We start from the raw sequence: 18,411 nt of genomic DNA on the forward strand, positions 1-18,411 counted from the left end.
TATATATATATCTATATCTATATCTATATCTATATCTATATATATATCTATCTATATCTATATCTATATCTATATATATAATATATATATAATAATAGATATATATATATACATAGATATATCTAGATATATAATCTATATAATATTATATTTATAATATTATATATATATTATATATATATCCTATCTCTATATTTATATATATATATATATATATATATATAATATATATATTTATATATATATATATAATATCTATATATATATATTATCTAATATATATATATATTATATGATATAATCTATATATATAGCTATTATTATCGTATCTATATTATAAATTCGATCTAGATTCTATCTCTATAAAATATATTATATAGTGTGTATAATATCTATATTATCATATCTATAATAAGCTGTATGTAATGTATTATGTCTATAGTGATTGTAGGATATAGATATATGATATATAATAACGTATATAGATATATATATATATATATACTAATTTAATGTATATATTTATATATATATATTATTAAAATAGTTATTATTATATATAATTTTTAATAATAATATATAATAATAAATTATATATATAACGTATATATTATTACATATACATACATACATACATATATATAGTGTGTATATATATATTACATATATATCTATGTATGTATGTATGTATGTATGTATGTATGTATGTATATGTATACATATATACGTATATATATATATATATATATATATGTAGTATATATATATATATATATATATATATATATATTCTCTCTTACTCTTGTAATCATCACTTCCTTCCGCGCCCATGAAGTTGTCCCTAAGGGAGGTCTGGAGGCGGAGGAGTGTGAGTGAAAATGAGAGATAGAGAGAGAGAAAGAGAGGATTGACGAATCCTTGTTAAGTGTATGCATCTAAATATGGTTCACTGGGGAGTTCCGCTGTTGATGTCATGCGCGTTTTTCGTGCGCCCACAAGACTACCGAAGTTGAGGACCTAACTGGTCATTAGGAAATTCGATGTAATTGCACATTATGCATTCTGGCGTAATTGTACAACAAACTTCAAAGATAAATAGGATGTAAGATGTGGTATAGCATAGTTAATCCACAAAACCTGATCAGAAAATGTTCTGCGTGCAACATTCCAACGCATCCTCAATGTGCTGAAGTAATGCAAGATATGAGTAAGGATACCAGAATATTTTGCTCAACATGTCTATCATGGATAGACAATGTTATTAAATCAAGACTTAATGTACAAATAGTTGAGGATGAAGAAGAAGAGGAAGAAGAAGAAGAAGAGGAAAATGGAAGAGAAGAAAACAGAACTGAAATGACAGAAAAAAATAAGGAAAACAAAAAATAAGATAAAAGTATGGATGCAGAGATACTCATTGATACTACATATGAGGCAATCAAGCAGCATACATACGAAGAAATAAATTACGATATGACAACACAAAATAAAATCCCAAAGAGGCTCTACCCAGATCTGCACACTGATGGGAAAGAGGAAAAAATAGACAAGAAAGGCAAAGTCTGCACCCTTTTGAAAAGAGGGAAATTCAGATTCGGAGAAAGATGTTACTACAAACATCTCAAGGTATGTCACAACTATGAAATCTATGGTAAATGTGCAAACTAGACGGCTATGAGGATGATTGCAGAGATCTACATCCAAAAATAGGCAAAAACCTAAAAGAAGGAAAAGGATGTACGTTCGACAAAAGATGTAAATATATGCACCCTGTAGCCATGAATCAAAATCAATTAAATAATCAATCAAATAATAAAACCCAAAATAAGAAAAAAACAAATAAAGAAAGGAACAAAGAATAAGAGGTGAAGGGAAAAAGCAAGCCATCACCGCAATATGGAGTGTCAGCAAAGAATTTCCAAGCATCAGCTCCAAGATACAGCTTAAGAGATAAATACTGTATGTACGATGCAAGAGGATATTGCAGATATGGAGAAAATTGCAGATTCAGACACACAATGAATAATTATGATGAAGGAAGATCAAATATTATGGAAAAGTGCGACTTTATAATGTCAGAATTTCTGGAAATGAAGAAATGCTGATCAAATAAAAGGGTTCCAAACTTATGGATCAGATAGAAAAAATAGGAATCAAGGGGGAACCGTGATATATGGGAAAGACAAAAAACAAGGATAAAATATGAGAAATATAGTAACTTAAAATGTGAACTAATAGCGATAGAATTTGAATCTGAAAAATTAATGAACATAGTAATATATAGACCCCCTAATACTAAAGAGTTTGACACAATAAAAGAAAAATTGGATGATATATGTAGAAATCAGAAGGACTGGACTATTCTCCTATCCGGAGACTTTAACTTTCCTTTCGTAGACTGGAAAGAATGAATAGAAGATTGTGGTTGTATTTATACATATAAAAAAGAGAGTAATAGTAGTGCAGAAGATAAGAGGCAATTTGAAAAGCTATTAGATATGCTACAAGAATTCAACAAATAAATCACCAGCCAACAAGAAAGGAAAATACTTTAGACCTTGTATTTGTGAACGAGGTGAATTATGTTAAAGAAAAAATAGTTTATAATGCGAGTATTTCAGACCATAATGTCATAGAATTAACAGTCCATTCCAAAGCAAGTGAAAACAGGTAAGCAAGAAAGGAAAAAGTGGGAAGGATATGGAAAATACAATTTCTACAGTAAAAATATAAAATGTTCAGAAATAAATGAAGAATTAAACAAAGATTGGGATAACATTTTCGTAAGTGATGATATAAAGGTAAATACGGAGATATTATATAAAATATTAGAGAAAATAGTGGATAAATATATACCGAAGAAGAAAAGTAAACATCAGTCATGCATACCAAGAGACAGAAGGATCTTGTTCCAGAAAATCAGAAAGTGGATAAAAGGTCCTGCAAAAGAAAAAAATGCATGGAAAGTGATCGAACTAAAAAGTAAGATAGAAAATGCAGAACAAAAGATTATACAATCAAAAGAAATTAAAAAACGGGACTTGGAAGAAAAAACCCTAGTAAATATCAAGCAAAACCCCAAACTATTGTACTCGTATGCAGAAAAGATGAATAAAAGAATAATAGAAATAGGCCCTCTAAGAATTGAAGGGAGATTAACGAATGAAAAAAAGGAAATCTGCAACATATTGGCTGAACGATATAAGAGAGAATGATACAGAAGTAAGGGATGAAAATAGTGAATATATAGCAGACATAGATATTAATGAAGCTGATATTGTGCAGGCTATTAATGAAATTAAAAATGGAGCTGCAGCAGGGCCTGATGGTGTCCCTGCTATTTTGTTGAAGAAAGTAGTTCATTCTATCGCAAAGCCATACAGGCAAGATTTATGATGAGCACAAATTAGCATATATTACCCTGCATTTCAAAGTGGATCAAGACTAGAGGCAAGTAATTATAGGCCTGTGAGTCTAACATCACATATTATGAAAGTGTATGAAAGGGTAATGAAGAAAAATATTATGAAACATTTAATAAAAAATCATTTGTTTAATATAGGACAACATGGTTTTGTACCCGGAAAAAGTACACAAACCCAACTGTTAGTCCACCGTGAGAACCTATACAAAAATATGAAAAACGGAAATGAAACCGATGTGGTTTATCTAGACTTTGCAAAAGCTTTTGACAAGGTAGATCATAATATATTAGCGAAGAAAATTAGAAAACATAATATAGTCAACGAAGTAGGAAGATGGTTAAAAGAATTTTTACACAACAGAAAACAGATAGTTATTGCAAACGATGAGAAATCGGATGAAGCTAAGGTAATATCCGGTGTGCCACAAGGTACGGTGTTAGCTGCATTACTGTTTGTTATTATGATTGCAGACATAGACAGTAATGTTAAGGACTCGGTAGTGAGTAGTTTCGCCGATGACACAAGAATAAGTAGAGAAATTACTTGTGATGAAGATAGGAACGCGCTACAAAGAGACCTTAACAAAGTATATGATTGGGCAGAGGTAAATAGGATGGTATTTAACTCTGATAAACTTGATTCTATAAATTATGGAGATAGAGAAGGAAAGCTATATGCATATAGGGGACCTAATAATGAGACCATCACAAATAAGGAAGCAGTTAAAGACCTTGGTGTGATGATGAGTAGGAACATGTTATACAATGATCAAATAGCAATTCTATTGGCAAAATGTAAAGCAAAAATGGGAATGTTGTTACGGCACTTCAAAACAAGAAAAGCTGAACACATGATTATGCTTTATAAAACATATGTTCGTAGTCCACTTGAATATTGCAATATGATATGGTACCTACAGTATCAAAAGGATATTGCACAAATAGAGTGTACAAAGGTCCTTTACAGCTAGAATAGAAGAAGTTAAGGATCTTGACTACTGGGAAAGACTACAATCCTTAAAATTATAGAGTCTAAAAAGGAGAAGAGAACGCTACATGATAATACAGGTATGGAAACAGATAGAAGGAATAGCCGAAAACATCATGGAGCTAAAAATATCAGAAAGAGCAATCAGAGGTAGATTAATAGTGCCCAAAACTATACCAGGAAAAATAAGGAAAGCACACAGGACATTAATCCACTACGCACCAGCATCGATAATGCAGCGTCTATTCAATGCATTGCCAGGTCATCTGAGGAATATATCAGGAGTGAGCGTAGATGTGTTTAAGAATACGCTCGACAAATATCTAAGCTGCATCCCAGACCATCCAAGATTGGAAGATGCAAAATATACCGGAATATGTACTAGCAACTCTCTGGTAGACATTAGAGGTGCCTCACACTGAGGGACCTGGGGCATCCCGAACAAGATGTAAGGTCTGTAAGGTAAGGTAAGGTCTCTCTCTCTCTCTCTCTCTCTCTCTCTCTCTCTCTCTCTCTCTCTCTCTCTCGTAGTTAAAACCATCGGTTAATCTCTCTCTCTCTCTCTCTCGTAATTAAAACCATCGGTTAATCTCTCTCTCTCTCTCTCTCTCTCTCTCTCTCTCTCTCTCTCTCTCGTAGTTAGATCCCTCGGAAAAATTCTGTGTGTGTGTGTGTGTGTGTGTGTGTGTGTGTGTTAACTCGGAAAGCCTTTCTTGCAGTTGTTAACCCTCGGAAAAAATTTCTCTCTCTCTCTCTCTCTCTCTCTCTCTCTCTCTCTCTCTCTCTCTCAGTTGGATCCTCAAGTCCTGCATTTGATGAAATCACTCATTACAGTATAGTACTTATAGGTTTCAGCTACTGAGACGATGTGATTGAGTCTCTCGTGCGTATTGTGATCTGAAGTGTATTCAAAATAGTTAAGACTTTTTATTCGATTTTGTGGCACCTTTAATGGCAAACCTGTAAATATCCTTGCTATTTAAAGTTGTATATGTTTTTTTTTTTTTTTTTTTTTTAAAGAACATCGTGGTAAATTCGCTGGTTATTGTTGCACACAAAATAACCACCACGTGAAAAACAATGTGGAATTCGGCAATCGACAGTCATTGGTTATGACAGAAAGGCCTGTTGCAAATATTTACTGTTTGTATTCGTCAATTATTGTTCTATAATAATTCCATATAGTCTGTCGTATCTCAGGCAAATCTGATATGAAATGGCTTGGAGGGGGTTGGTCGAATATATATTACAGTGTAAGTGTCATTACTTGACTCGAATATCGTACGCAGCTGGTGCGTTCAACCAAAAGATTTTCTGTGGCTTATAATTATAGGATATCCAAATGTCTCTATTTTTTCCAGTTATCTGAAGGTGTTGTGATATTATATGTCATTTCCTGGTAACTAGTGAATTTTATTTATAAGTGTTTTTATTATTTCATGAGAAATGCTTTGGTATACTCCCAGATTACGCAAACTTTCGCTGGTATCTTTTTGAGTTTTGACAGGGAATTTTTTTTAATACAAGTGTTGCGAATTACGAAAGGCTTGTGTAGGCAGAACGCAGGCGGCACCCTGTCCAACTTGGGGAACACAGCCCTTATAGATGAACACATGGCAAACCTATTTCCGCCGAGAAAGGCAAGTGTTTAATGACAACGGGCGCCTTAATTAAGAGAATGGAGACGTTCGATGAATGATTGGCTGAAAAAGCTCAGCGGGATACTACCTCTGGGCGAGAAGGCGGTGCTGAACATCAGATTAAATTGCAAAGAAAAGTTAAGCGCCATTGATACCCAGGTTTTCCAGAGACCGATGGGCGTCTCGTAAAGTAAAAGACGCATTCGAGGCTGTTTGGAATATTACTGCGTCGACTGTGAACAAGGCCGTCTTGTGGGGCAGGAGACTCTTGAGTAGGAAGCAAGGAGCCGGTGAATCGTCAGAGGAATATATTCGGCTCTTGTCAGTAAGATGCAATAGACTTGGGGTTCGTTCGTCCTACTTGTGAAGAAGTTTTGAGTGAGTATATATCACTACGTAAATTATTGAGAGGCCTACGCAACGCCAGTTTGAAACAAGGCATTCTACAGAAATTTGAAAAAATATGATACGGTCTGCAAGCTTATGGTTGCAGTGCCAGTCACACATTTAAGACGACTGGGGGTTACCAATGTTGTCGAACCCCCTTGGGGCTCTGAGCTCCCCCGATACCTACACACTTTAACACCGAGTTAAGAAAACCGGCAAATGATGTTGTCCTTGGAAATTGCTATTACGTATCTCGTATGTAGGGACACAGGTTTCCATGGTACACCATCTTGAGGGACTTCGAAAAATTATATGGTAACAGTGTTTACCGAGGGGGATGGGGGGAGGACTCTTCCTCTCTTAGCAAGAGTTCCACCAATAAGCTCTGGAATTCTTTCAGTAGGAGGAGTCATTAGGTATGGTTGAAGAAAGACACGCACACACACACACGGAGTAAAAGAAAAAAAAATCTGAGCAGGTTATATCGCTCTAACTAAGATTACTGTCTCACTTTTAATAAAAGTTTGTTTATAAAGATTTAATTTAACTTTCGTCTAAGGCGTTATCTTACCACCGTGTCTGTTATTATATATCGGTCATATTCATTACGCAATACTTAAAATTGATAAAAATTTAAGAGTTATATTGGTATTGGAAAGAATCACGAACATCATAACAGGATATTTTAACCTTATCACGTAAGCCAAGTTTATAGTATCGGTTGCAGTGCGTCTCCTACCAATAATATAATAGGAAGCTATAAAGAGAAGCGCAGCAGCACTTCTTTGAACATACCCAAGACTCAGTGAACGTGTTGAAATGTCCGACACCTTAGCTCCTCTCTCTCTCTCTCTCTCTCTCTCTCTCTCTCTCTCTCTCTCTCTCTCTCATATTAGTTAATTTAAAGTGACATGTCATCTAGAAATACCACTGCGCTAAGTATGCTGTTTTGATATGTCATTAACACCCTCTAATCTTGACTAAACTAATATATGCATATATATTTTTTCGGGGGGCGGGGGGAGTGGTGTCGGGGATGAGTTCTTGTTGTTAAGCCGTCTTACAGGTTTTGGAATTCTACAATGTAATTCAAACTGACAAGCTTCTTGCTTTTGCTGTACCGATGTCCTCAGCCTGGCTGTTTCTGAATACAACAGCATTTACAAGAAGAAGGATTGGGTTAAACTCACTCTCTCTTGTAAATACATATAGAATGAAAAGGAATGAGAGAGAGAGAGAGAGAGAGAGAGAGAGAGAGAGAGAGAGAGAGACTAGACGTTAATGAGGAATTAAAATGAAACTACTAGGGACAGAGAAAATTCCACAACGTGTAATGGAAAGTGAAGAAGGACTCCCAAACTTGGTGCAAACTTTTAACCATTCCTATATGGTAAACTTAATTCGTTTGCCAATGATAAATAATTGCTGGTATTCAGAGGTTTCATGTATTCATGGTTGGGTTTGTGTTCCCTCTTGAATATACTGTAGAGGTTATTCCCTACACGTCGTTCATTACAATAACTATTACATGATATGGATAAACATATCTACTTGGCTTATATTTTCTAATATATTAATTGTGATACATGTTTTAATGTCATACGGACAGAAATTCCTTTCGCTCTTATCATCATTCATGTGAGGATAAGAGACAGACGTCTCTATTGTTAAACAGCCGTTTCAGTCCTTTACCTGTCCATTGTGGAAAGAGCTATTTGGAGAAATGTAGTATGATGATATTGTCCTAGGGTTCTCTTTTTAGATAATTTTTAAAGAAAAAATCAAGATAGCGAAATTCCCTTTAGATTTTGAACTCCTTTAAGAGATCAAATTCACCTTTCTAATAAATAAATTATAATAATCATGACCTGGAGCTAAACGATATGCATAGGTCTGTTTACGATTTTTTTTTTTTTTTTTTGCATCATACGACATGGAAGTTCAGGGGAAGCCATGGGGTAATCCAAATATACACACTTAATTTTTACATTTATTTTTAATATTAGTGAGAAGTCCAGCCACCTTCCTTCTAGATCACCTCTTGCAATCTGTTAGGCGTAGAAAATTCATGGTTTCTGACGATCTGTGGTCGGTTGTGGAAGAGCTTCCATTGTGTTCCCAGTGGTCCATAAGCTGATCTGGTCTCCTCTTCCTCCTAGGCTCCCAACATTTTACCAAATCAGCCTAAATATTCTCAGTGAGGTTCATGTCTGTATCCTTAATTGGCCAGTCAAGCAACTGCAGATCCTCTCGACCTTAAAATCATTCCTGGACTATTTTGGCCGTATGGATGGGGCAGCGGTCGTGAATGAAAATGACAGGAGCAGGTGGGGAGGAATAATTCCGCTGTTGAAGTGAAAGCAGTTAGAAATCCTGAAGAATTTCAATGTATTTTTCACCAGTGAACCTCCACTCAATCCTGGTTGATATCATCCAAACAATGTAAGAAGATCCAGCCCCACACGTTTACTGTGACATGCCCATTCCTGGTCACCTTATAAATGTTTCTTCTGTAGTATCTAAAGGGAAAAAATCTAATTTTTAACAATTTACGCTTTGCTTTTCGTAATATGGAAAATAATTGAAGGAGTTCCAAATAAAATTCAAGTGGTCAAGAGGCTTACAAAGAAAATTTACATCAATCAACATATTCCGACAAAGAAAATGAATAAGGTGAACATTGTGAATATACTAATTGATGCAATAGGAAAAAGAATGCCAAAAGCATGCAAACTGTGTAAGGTGTGGTATAGCATAGTCAATCCACAAAACCTGATCAGAAAATGTTCAGCATGCAACATTCCCATGCATCCACAATGTGCTGAAGTTATGCAAAATACGTGTAAGGATACCAGAGTATTTTGCTCAACATGTCTCTCATGGATAGACAATGTTATTAAATCAAGACTTAATGTGCAGATAGTAGAAGATGAAGAAGAAGAGAAAGAAGAGGAAAACGGAAGAGAAGAAAACAGAACTGAAATGACAGAAAAAATAATGAAAACAAAGAAGACAAGAGTATGGACGCAGAGATACTCATAGATAATACATATTAGGCAATCAAGCAGCATACATATGAAGAAATAAATTATGACATGACAACACAAAATAAAATCCCGAAGAGGCTTTACCCAGATCTGCATACTGATGGGATAGAGATAAAAAAAATAGAAAAGAAAGACAAAGTCTGCACCCTTTTGAAAAGAGGGAATTGCAGATTCAGTGAAAGATGTTACTACAAACATCCCAAGGTAAGGCATAACTATGAAATCTATGGTAAATGTGCATACCTAAACGGCTATGAGGATGAATGCAGAGATCTACATACAAAAATATGCAAAAACCTAAAAGAAGGGAAAGGATGTAAGTTCGACAAAAAATGTAAATATATGCACCCTGTAGCCATCAATCAAAATCAATTAAATAATAAAATCCAAAATAGAAAAGAAACAAATAGAGGAACAAAGAACATGAGGTGAAGGAAAAAAAGCAAGCCATCACCGTGATATGGAGTGTCGGCAAAGAATTTCCAAGCATCAGCTCCAAGATACAGCTCAAGAGATAAATACTGTATGTACGATGCTAGGGGATGGTGCAGATATGGAGAAAATTGCAGATTCGGACACAAAATGAATAATTATGATGTAGGAAGATCAAATACATTGGAAAAGTTGGATTTTTTAATGTCAGAATTTCTGGATATGAAGAAAAGAACAACATACCAGAACAGAAAAGAGACATTTGAAATTCCTTATTATTACCCATATTAAATGAAGAAGATAACACGCAAACCATCATAGTGATGAATGCGCAGGGTTTAGTTACGAGTAACTCAAAAAGAAAAATAGAGTTCTTAGAAGAACTAACCCAAATTAAAAAGAAAATAGATTTAATGAATATAAGTGAAACCTGGTATTCCCAAGAGACTGGTAATGATGATCAAATAAAAGGGTTCCAAACTTATAGATCAGATAGAAAAAATAGGAATCAAGGGGGAACCGCGATATATGGGAAAGACAAAAAACAAGGAAAAATATATGAGAAATATAGTAACTCAGAATGTGAACTAATAGCGATAGAATTTGAATCTGAAAAATTAATGAACATAGTAATATATAGACCCCCTAATACTAGAAAAATTGGATGATATATGTACAAAATCACAAGGACTGGACTATTCTCCTATCCAGAGACTTTAACTTTCCTTTCGTAGACTGGACAGAACGAATAGGAGATCGTGGTTGTATTTATACATATATAAGAGAGAGTAATAATAGTTCAGAAGATATGAGGCAATTCGAAAAGCTACTAGATATGCTGCTACTAGAATACAACATTCAACAAATAAATCGCCTGCCAACAAGAAAGGAAAATACTTTAGACCTAGTATTTGTGAACGAGGTGAATTATGTTAAAGAAATAATAGTTTATAATGCAAGTATTTCAGCGCCTCAGTGGTGTGGTTGGTATGGTGTTGGTGTCCCATCTCGGTGGTCGCGGGTTCGATTCTCGGCCATTCCATTGAGGAGCGAGAGATGTGTATTTCTGGTGATAAAGTTCACTCTCAACGTGGTTCGGAAGTCACGTAAAGCCGTTGGTCCCGTAACTGAATAGCCACTGGTTCCATGCAACGTAAAAGCACCATAAAACAATAATGCAAGTATTTCAGACCATAATGTCATAGAATTAACAGTCCATTCCAAAGCAAGTGAAAACAGAGATAAGCAAGAAATGAAAAAGTGGGAAGGATATGGAAAATACAATTTCTACAGTAAAACGATAAAAGGGTTAGAAATTATATGAAGAATTAAACAAAGATTGGGATAACATTTTCTTAAGTGATGATATACAGGTAAATACGGTGATGTTATACAAAATATTAGAGAAAATAGTGGATAAATATATACCGAAGAAGAAAAGTAAACATCAGTCATGCATACCAAGAGACAGAAGGATCTTGTTCCAGAAAATCAGAAAGTGGATAAAAGGTCTTGTAAAAGAAAATAATGCATGGAAAGTGATCGAACTAAAACTTAAGATAGAAAATGCAGAACAAAAGATTATACAATCAAAAGAAATTAAAAAACGGAACTTGGAAGCAAAAACCCTAGTAAATATCAAGCAAAACCCCGCACTCGTATGCAAAAAAGATGAATAAAAGAATAATAGAAATAGGCCCTCTAAGAATTGAAAGGAGATTAACGAATGAAAAAATGGAGATATGCAACATATTGGTAGAAAGATATGAGAGAATTTACCCCTAGAATTGATAATAAAGATAATGATACAGAAATAAGGGATGAAAATAGTGAATATTTATCAGACATAGATATTAATGAAGCCGATATTGTGCAGGCTATTAATGAAATTAAAAATGGAGCTGCAGCTGGGCCTGATGGTGTCCCTGCTATTTTGTTAAAGAAAGTAGTTCATTCTATCGCAAAGCCACTTGCAATATTATTAAGACAAAGTGTAGATACAGGCAAGATTTATGATGAGCACAAATTAGCATTTATTACCCTTACTTTCAAAAGTGGATCAAGACTAGAGGCAAGTAATTATAGGCCTGTGAGTCTAACATCACATATTATGAAAGTGTATGAAAGGGTAATGAAAAAAAATATTATGAAACTTTTAATAAAAAATAATTTGTTTAATATAGGACAACATGGTTTTGTACACAGAAAAAGTACACAAACCCAACTGTTAGTCCACCATGAGAACATATACAAAAATATGAAAAACGGAAATGAAACCGACGTGGTTTATCTAGACTTTGCAAAAGCTTTTGACAAGGTAGATCATAATATATTAGCGAAGAAAATTAGAAAACATATATAGTGGACAAAGTAGGAAGATGGTTAAAAGAATTTTTACACAACAGAAAAACAGATAGTTATTGCAAACGATGAGAAATCAGATGAAGCTAAGGTAATATCCGGTGTGCCACAAGGTACGGTGTTAGCTGCATTACTGTTTGTTATTATGATTGCAGACACAGACTGTAATGTTAAGGACTCGGTAGTGAGTAGTTTCACAGATGACACAAGAATAAGTAGAGAAATTACTTGTGATGAAGATAGGAACGCGCTACAAAGAGACCTTAATAAAGTATATGATTGGGCAGAAGTAAATAGGATGGTTTTTAACTCTGATAAATTTGAATCTATAAATTATGGAGATAGAGAAGGAAAGCTATATGCATATAGGGGACCTAATAATGAGACAATCACAAATAGGAAGCAGTTTAAGACCTTGGTGTGATGTTGAATAGGAACATGTTATGCAATGATCAAATAGCAATTCTATTGGCAAAATGTAAAGCAAAAATGGGAATGTTGTTACGGCACTTCAAAACAAGAAAAGCTGAACACGTGATTATGCTTTATAAAACATATGTTCGTAGTCCACTTGAATATTGCAATATGATATGGTAACTACAGTATCAAAAGGATATTGCACAAATAGAGAGTGTCTTTTATAGCTAAAATAGAAGAAGTTGGGTAATTCTCCCTCTCTTTCCCTTGTAAAATTTCGGTAAGGTAGGTAAATCTCCCTCTCTTTCTCTTGTAAAATTTCGGTTAGGTAGGTAAATCTCCTTCTCTTTTTCTTGAAAAATTTCAGTTACGTAAATCTCCCTCTCTTTCCCTTGTAAAATTTCATTCAGGTAAATCTCCCTCTCTTTCTCTTGTAAAATTTCAGTTAGGTAAATCTCCCTCTCTTTCTCTTGTAAAATTTCAGTTAGGTAAATCTCCCTCTCTTTCCCTTGTAAAATTTCAGTTAGGTAAATCTCCCTTTCTTTCTCTTGTAAAATTTCGGTTAGGTAGGTAAATCTCCCTCTCTTTCTCTTGTAAAATTTTGGTTAGGTAGGTAAATCTCCCTCTCTTTTTCTTGTAAAATTTCGGTTGGGTAAATCTTCCTCTTTCCCTTGTAAAATTTCGGTTAGGTAGGTAAATTTCCTTCTCTTTCTCTTGTAAAATTTCGATTAGGCAAATCTTACCTTTTTCCTCTCTCGTACAATTTGAACCTCTCTTATGTAGTTTCAGTGTTAGGTAAAATCTCTCTCTCTCTCTCTCTCTCTCTCTCTCTCTCTCTCTCTCTCTCGTAAAAATTGTTAGGTAAAACTCTTGTATAATTTCATTGTTAGGTAAAACTATCCACCTCTCTCGTAAAATTTTAGGTAAACCTCTCGTAAAATTTCAATTAGGCAAATCTCTCTCTCTCGTAAAATTTGTTAGGGTAAACTGTCTTTATAATTTCGTTGTTAGGTAAAACTCTCTCTCTCTCTCTCTCTCTCTCTCTCTCTCTCTCTCTCCAAGGTCACAGATGATTTATAGAAATGGTAAGTTTTTATAATTTTAAAATTCGAATTCTCTATAGAAGCAATAAGCCGCTTATAACGTTTATTAAGTAGAAACGAAAAGTTGGAAGTACACAGTTGAACACTTAGACTTGGCCTAAGTAAATCTTTAAAAAAGCACAAAATCAGGAATATAAGAAGTCTTGACAAATTCACGTAATACGTGAAATGGTCCATTAGAATTGGTATAGAAAATGTGTATCCTAGACTTCGTTAAAAAAAAAAAAAACATTGGAATGGAAATATGACGTCAAAGCTGGTGACGTAATCGATCTATTCACCATACTAGTAAAAGGTTATGGCATCATAGGTTGTCTTAATCCTTCGGTCCTCAGACCATATATTAAAGGTTATGGCGTCAGCAAAAGGCTTTCACAAAGTCATATTGACATTCGCAGATAAATTATGACGTCACCAAAGTTTTGCCTGTGGAATGACGTAAATTAGTGACTTCATAGGTTGTGACTTTCAAAGGTAAGTGGTGACGTCATTATTGGTCTATTTGCAGACCGTTTGCCGAACTCTGCCCAACGAACTGTTCGATGTGACGCCAGAAGAGGAACTTTTCCCGCTTCTGACGTCACATCGAACAGTTCGTTGGGCAAAGCTCGACTAGTAAATGTTATGACGTAATCAATGTTTTTGTATGAACCAAATGTAATATTTGAGGAAATAAAAACAAAATTAACAGGACGCACTTTTATTTAAATCCAAAATATAATTACAATCTTGGATAAGGTTGCACTCATCTTTTAATGAATTTTTTCTTATCCTTGGGGTCAGCATTGCAATACCCCGAAGGAGGGAATGCGCCCAGCAGGAGGTATATACAGCCAGTCGGTTGCCAGCTTTGAAGTCTACCCAAAGGGCTCGAGTTTTCTAAGCTAACAACCGATTGCTGAGATGGGAGGAGCCTTGGAGACTTCCATTGTGCTCTCCCAAATGTCTTCCAGTTTTCTGTTACTCGTGAGGAATGCTTTAATAGACCTTTTCAAATGTCAAAGAAAATGTACTTAGGCAAATTCTTGCTTGGTGTGTAGTGTCTTATGAACGATGGCGTTAAAACCAATAGACTTAATCCACCAGAATTTCGTTACGAAATATAATGGTCCCCACAAAATAATCCAAAGTTCACTTCCTCTAGTCTATGATAACTTTGTGATAAGTCTACGGGTGGTAAACATACATTTTGGCGTTCTTATCTGCACTTCCTTGAGATTTCGAAACTAGAGTTTCTCCCACGTTCTCTCAATAGAAAATGTTCTTAACGTAAGTTTAACTTCATAGAAAACAGAGGAATAAAAAGGAAAAGACGGTAACGAAGATAAATATATCGAATGTATTAGCCATTTGACAGACTTTGTACCTGACAATTCTTGGCTGAGAACTGTTGATGGGTCTTTTATCTGTAAATATTAATTCATGCGGCTATTTTATCCTTATGCCCATAGATAATTATATATGTCATTGACCTGTTCCTTTTCCGTTTGGAGTTAACTCAAATAACTTTGTACACTTTTTAAGGGCCTCACACGGCCAGTTAACCTGGCATCTTACTCCATTTTGACGTCAAATTTGATATCAAAATGCCGATACAGGCGGCAAAATTGTAGTTTTGTAGAGTCCATAACAGTGTTACACACACGAGACTTTAATATTGCCTCAATATTGCCATTTTGAAATTATTGTCAGGAAATGGGTTCCTTTGATTGACACCCATCCCATGTAGAAATGCTCCTTAAGAGTGACTTCAAAATCCCCGATTATTTTTCAAATTATTACAGTTAAGTTTAAACTTTTAGGACAAACTGTCAGTTTTCACTTAATGGTTTCATAATGAGATTTTTTTTCCTTCAAATAACTTTTCCCAAATAAATTTGATGTTGTCATACGTTCAATTCTAACTTGTAAAGCACCAAGCTCCATGATTATAGGGCCTTATTTTTTTACCACTGAAAATTTTAGGTGAATTTTAATAGCATTTTTAAGACCTAGTCTATTAGCATTCCGTGCAACAATTAATTACTTGTTCGAAACAATTTTTGTAAATTACTTTAAAATTCAGTTTACTCATTCTAAATTCTTAATTTGGCTATGTTTTCAGTTGATTACTTTCTTCTACAAAATTATATGCAAAGTACAGAATACTCATATATATTCTCAGATGTCTTCTTGAACAAGAGAATTACGGAACTTTAACAAGTAAACCAAACAAAATATAATTAAATTTAGTTTATAACTTACAAATCATCCTATAGTCTTTTGTTACAACAAAAGCAAAATTACACCAAGACTCTTAAGGCCTGTCCACACGGCCGAGCTTTGCTCGACGAACTTTGTTCGATGTGACGTCAGAAGCGAAGAAACTGCGGAAAAGTTCTGACTTTTCTCGCTGTTTCTCCGCTTCTGACGTCACATCGGACAAAGATCGTCGACCAAAGCTCGACCGTGTGGACGGGGCCTTACAGCCGCTCCAAGTGCAGACATGTGACTCAAATGCTTTCTGTGGAACAAGTGTGCCTTGAGGCACATCAACCCCCCCACCCCCCCTCCCCAAACCAAACCACAAATTCGCCTTATAGGCCTCATGACACCATTCAATGTAAGTGATTGAGTCGGGTAAATGGTCAGAGAATTGCAAAGCTAATATCCTACCGCCCAGTTCTTCCTCCCCCAGCAGGACAGCAGGTCGGACTAACGTCAGCCTTCACCGTGCACGTGGACCACCAGGCAAGTTCAGATTCTGTATGATAAGTCTTACAAAAATCTATCCCATTGCCAGGTAATCAGGGAGGAATGCCTAGGACTTGATTGGGACATTCCCTCGGGTTTTTTTAAGCTAGCGAGTCTTCTCAAATCTTTCTGCTTTAAGTTTTTGTGAATCAGTTTTGTATTGATCTCCAAAACATGACTGCAAGACTGAAAAAGTCTTTTCATATTGCTCAGTACAGGAATAAAAAGATTAAAGTTTGTTTTACATAGAAATTGCCCACAGGTCTGAAAATTGCTGGCTAATTTTAATTTCCTGTTGCTCACTAGACCACACCTAAACACGAAAATTACCGTTTAACATACTCATGAGGCCATGACTACAAGACAAAAAATTGCAATTCTGTATTGATCAAACAGTACAGGTCCACAGAATAATGACCATTGCCTTTTCCATCGTACTGGTCTGGAAAAGTTTCATGGAAGATTTACTGCTTTTAATTTAGTAATCATATATCAAGATTTACCTTAAAATCACTAAAACTGAACTATGGGAAAATTAAGTCTCAATAACTATTTGTTTGATACTCTAAATCTTGGTCTAAGTTTGCACACTATTAAAATATAATTTATAAAACAATGTCCTTTTAACCTTTTTTGACATTTGTTATATTACGTGCAGAAAAGAATTAGGGTACTCTTAAATCATTTTCTTTCCTACCGGTATCCCTACATTAAGGGGTCAGTTGCCTGATACGCCTTCTCCTCCACTGCCTTCTATCAAAAGCATCATAGCGCCTCAGCGGTCCCGTTGCTGAATAACCACTGGTTCCATGCAACGTAAAAGCACAATACAAACAAACAAAAGCATCGTCCTCCTCCACTAAACCTCTCCTCTCCATATCTTTCCTCTAATTCTCTAAAAAATGAACCGCTCCGTAACTGACCCTTTATAAGAAAAACAGTGTCTCCCCTATTGAAACACTAAGAAATTGTATCAACCGAAGGTAAGGAAGCGTAAGGCAAATCTCCACTGCCGGGCAAAATCAACTCTCCCAAAGTGACTCACCTTATAAGTAAACTAACTCCACTTTCAAGCCAAAGCAAAACTTCAGCAAATCTAACAACTTTGTAGGGCAACTAACAGCAATAACACTGGCTAAGACACTTGACCAAGGAAAGAAAAAGGTGATTGACACTTTCTATGCAAATTACGTTATCAGCCTAACGTTCTCTAGTCATAAAACGTTCAGGAACTGGCACAATGTCAAAGAACACTTCCAACTATACACACTTTTTGGGCAACAGCCCCTCCCAAACAAACATTGGAGTGGCAAGTGGCACCTTTTATGCACAACCCCTTCCAGCGATACACACTAAAACACACACACTCCAGAGAGAGAGAGAGAGAGAGATCCCACCTGACATGTTTTAGGTAAAACTTTCTATGCAAATAATTCAGGAGACAAAGGCTTTTTAAGATAATCACCGATGAACTTTGAAGCATTCTCCTACACTATATTCTCCAAGCAAAACCTCCGCCCAGACCAGACTTCTGAACAGAAAAGTTCTTAAAAGAATATACACAATAGATTTTTTAGCCATAAAATCAGAGACTTTCTACTTTCTAAAACTACCTCCAAGGCAAAAACAAACAGTTTCTGGCAAAAATGGCAACTAACAAACCACTAGCAAAAATCAGAAACTAGCAAACATCACGGAAGAAGGGGAGGAGGAGGAGGCGGAGGAAGGAAAAAAGTAATCCGACACCTTAGTTATAAACTAACACTTTCAGACATCTTGAAACGCAAGGTATCAAAATAGACTTAGTGAAGGCAAAACCATTAAGGTAACAGCCTTAGATGGCAAAACCATTTAGGGAACAGACTTCGGGAAGGCACAA

The sequence above is a fragment of the Macrobrachium nipponense genome, chromosome 11 (assembly GCF_015104395.2).
Source record: "Macrobrachium nipponense isolate FS-2020 chromosome 11, ASM1510439v2, whole genome shotgun sequence".
NCBI classification, from domain to species: domain Eukaryota; kingdom Metazoa; phylum Arthropoda; class Malacostraca; order Decapoda; family Palaemonidae; genus Macrobrachium; species Macrobrachium nipponense.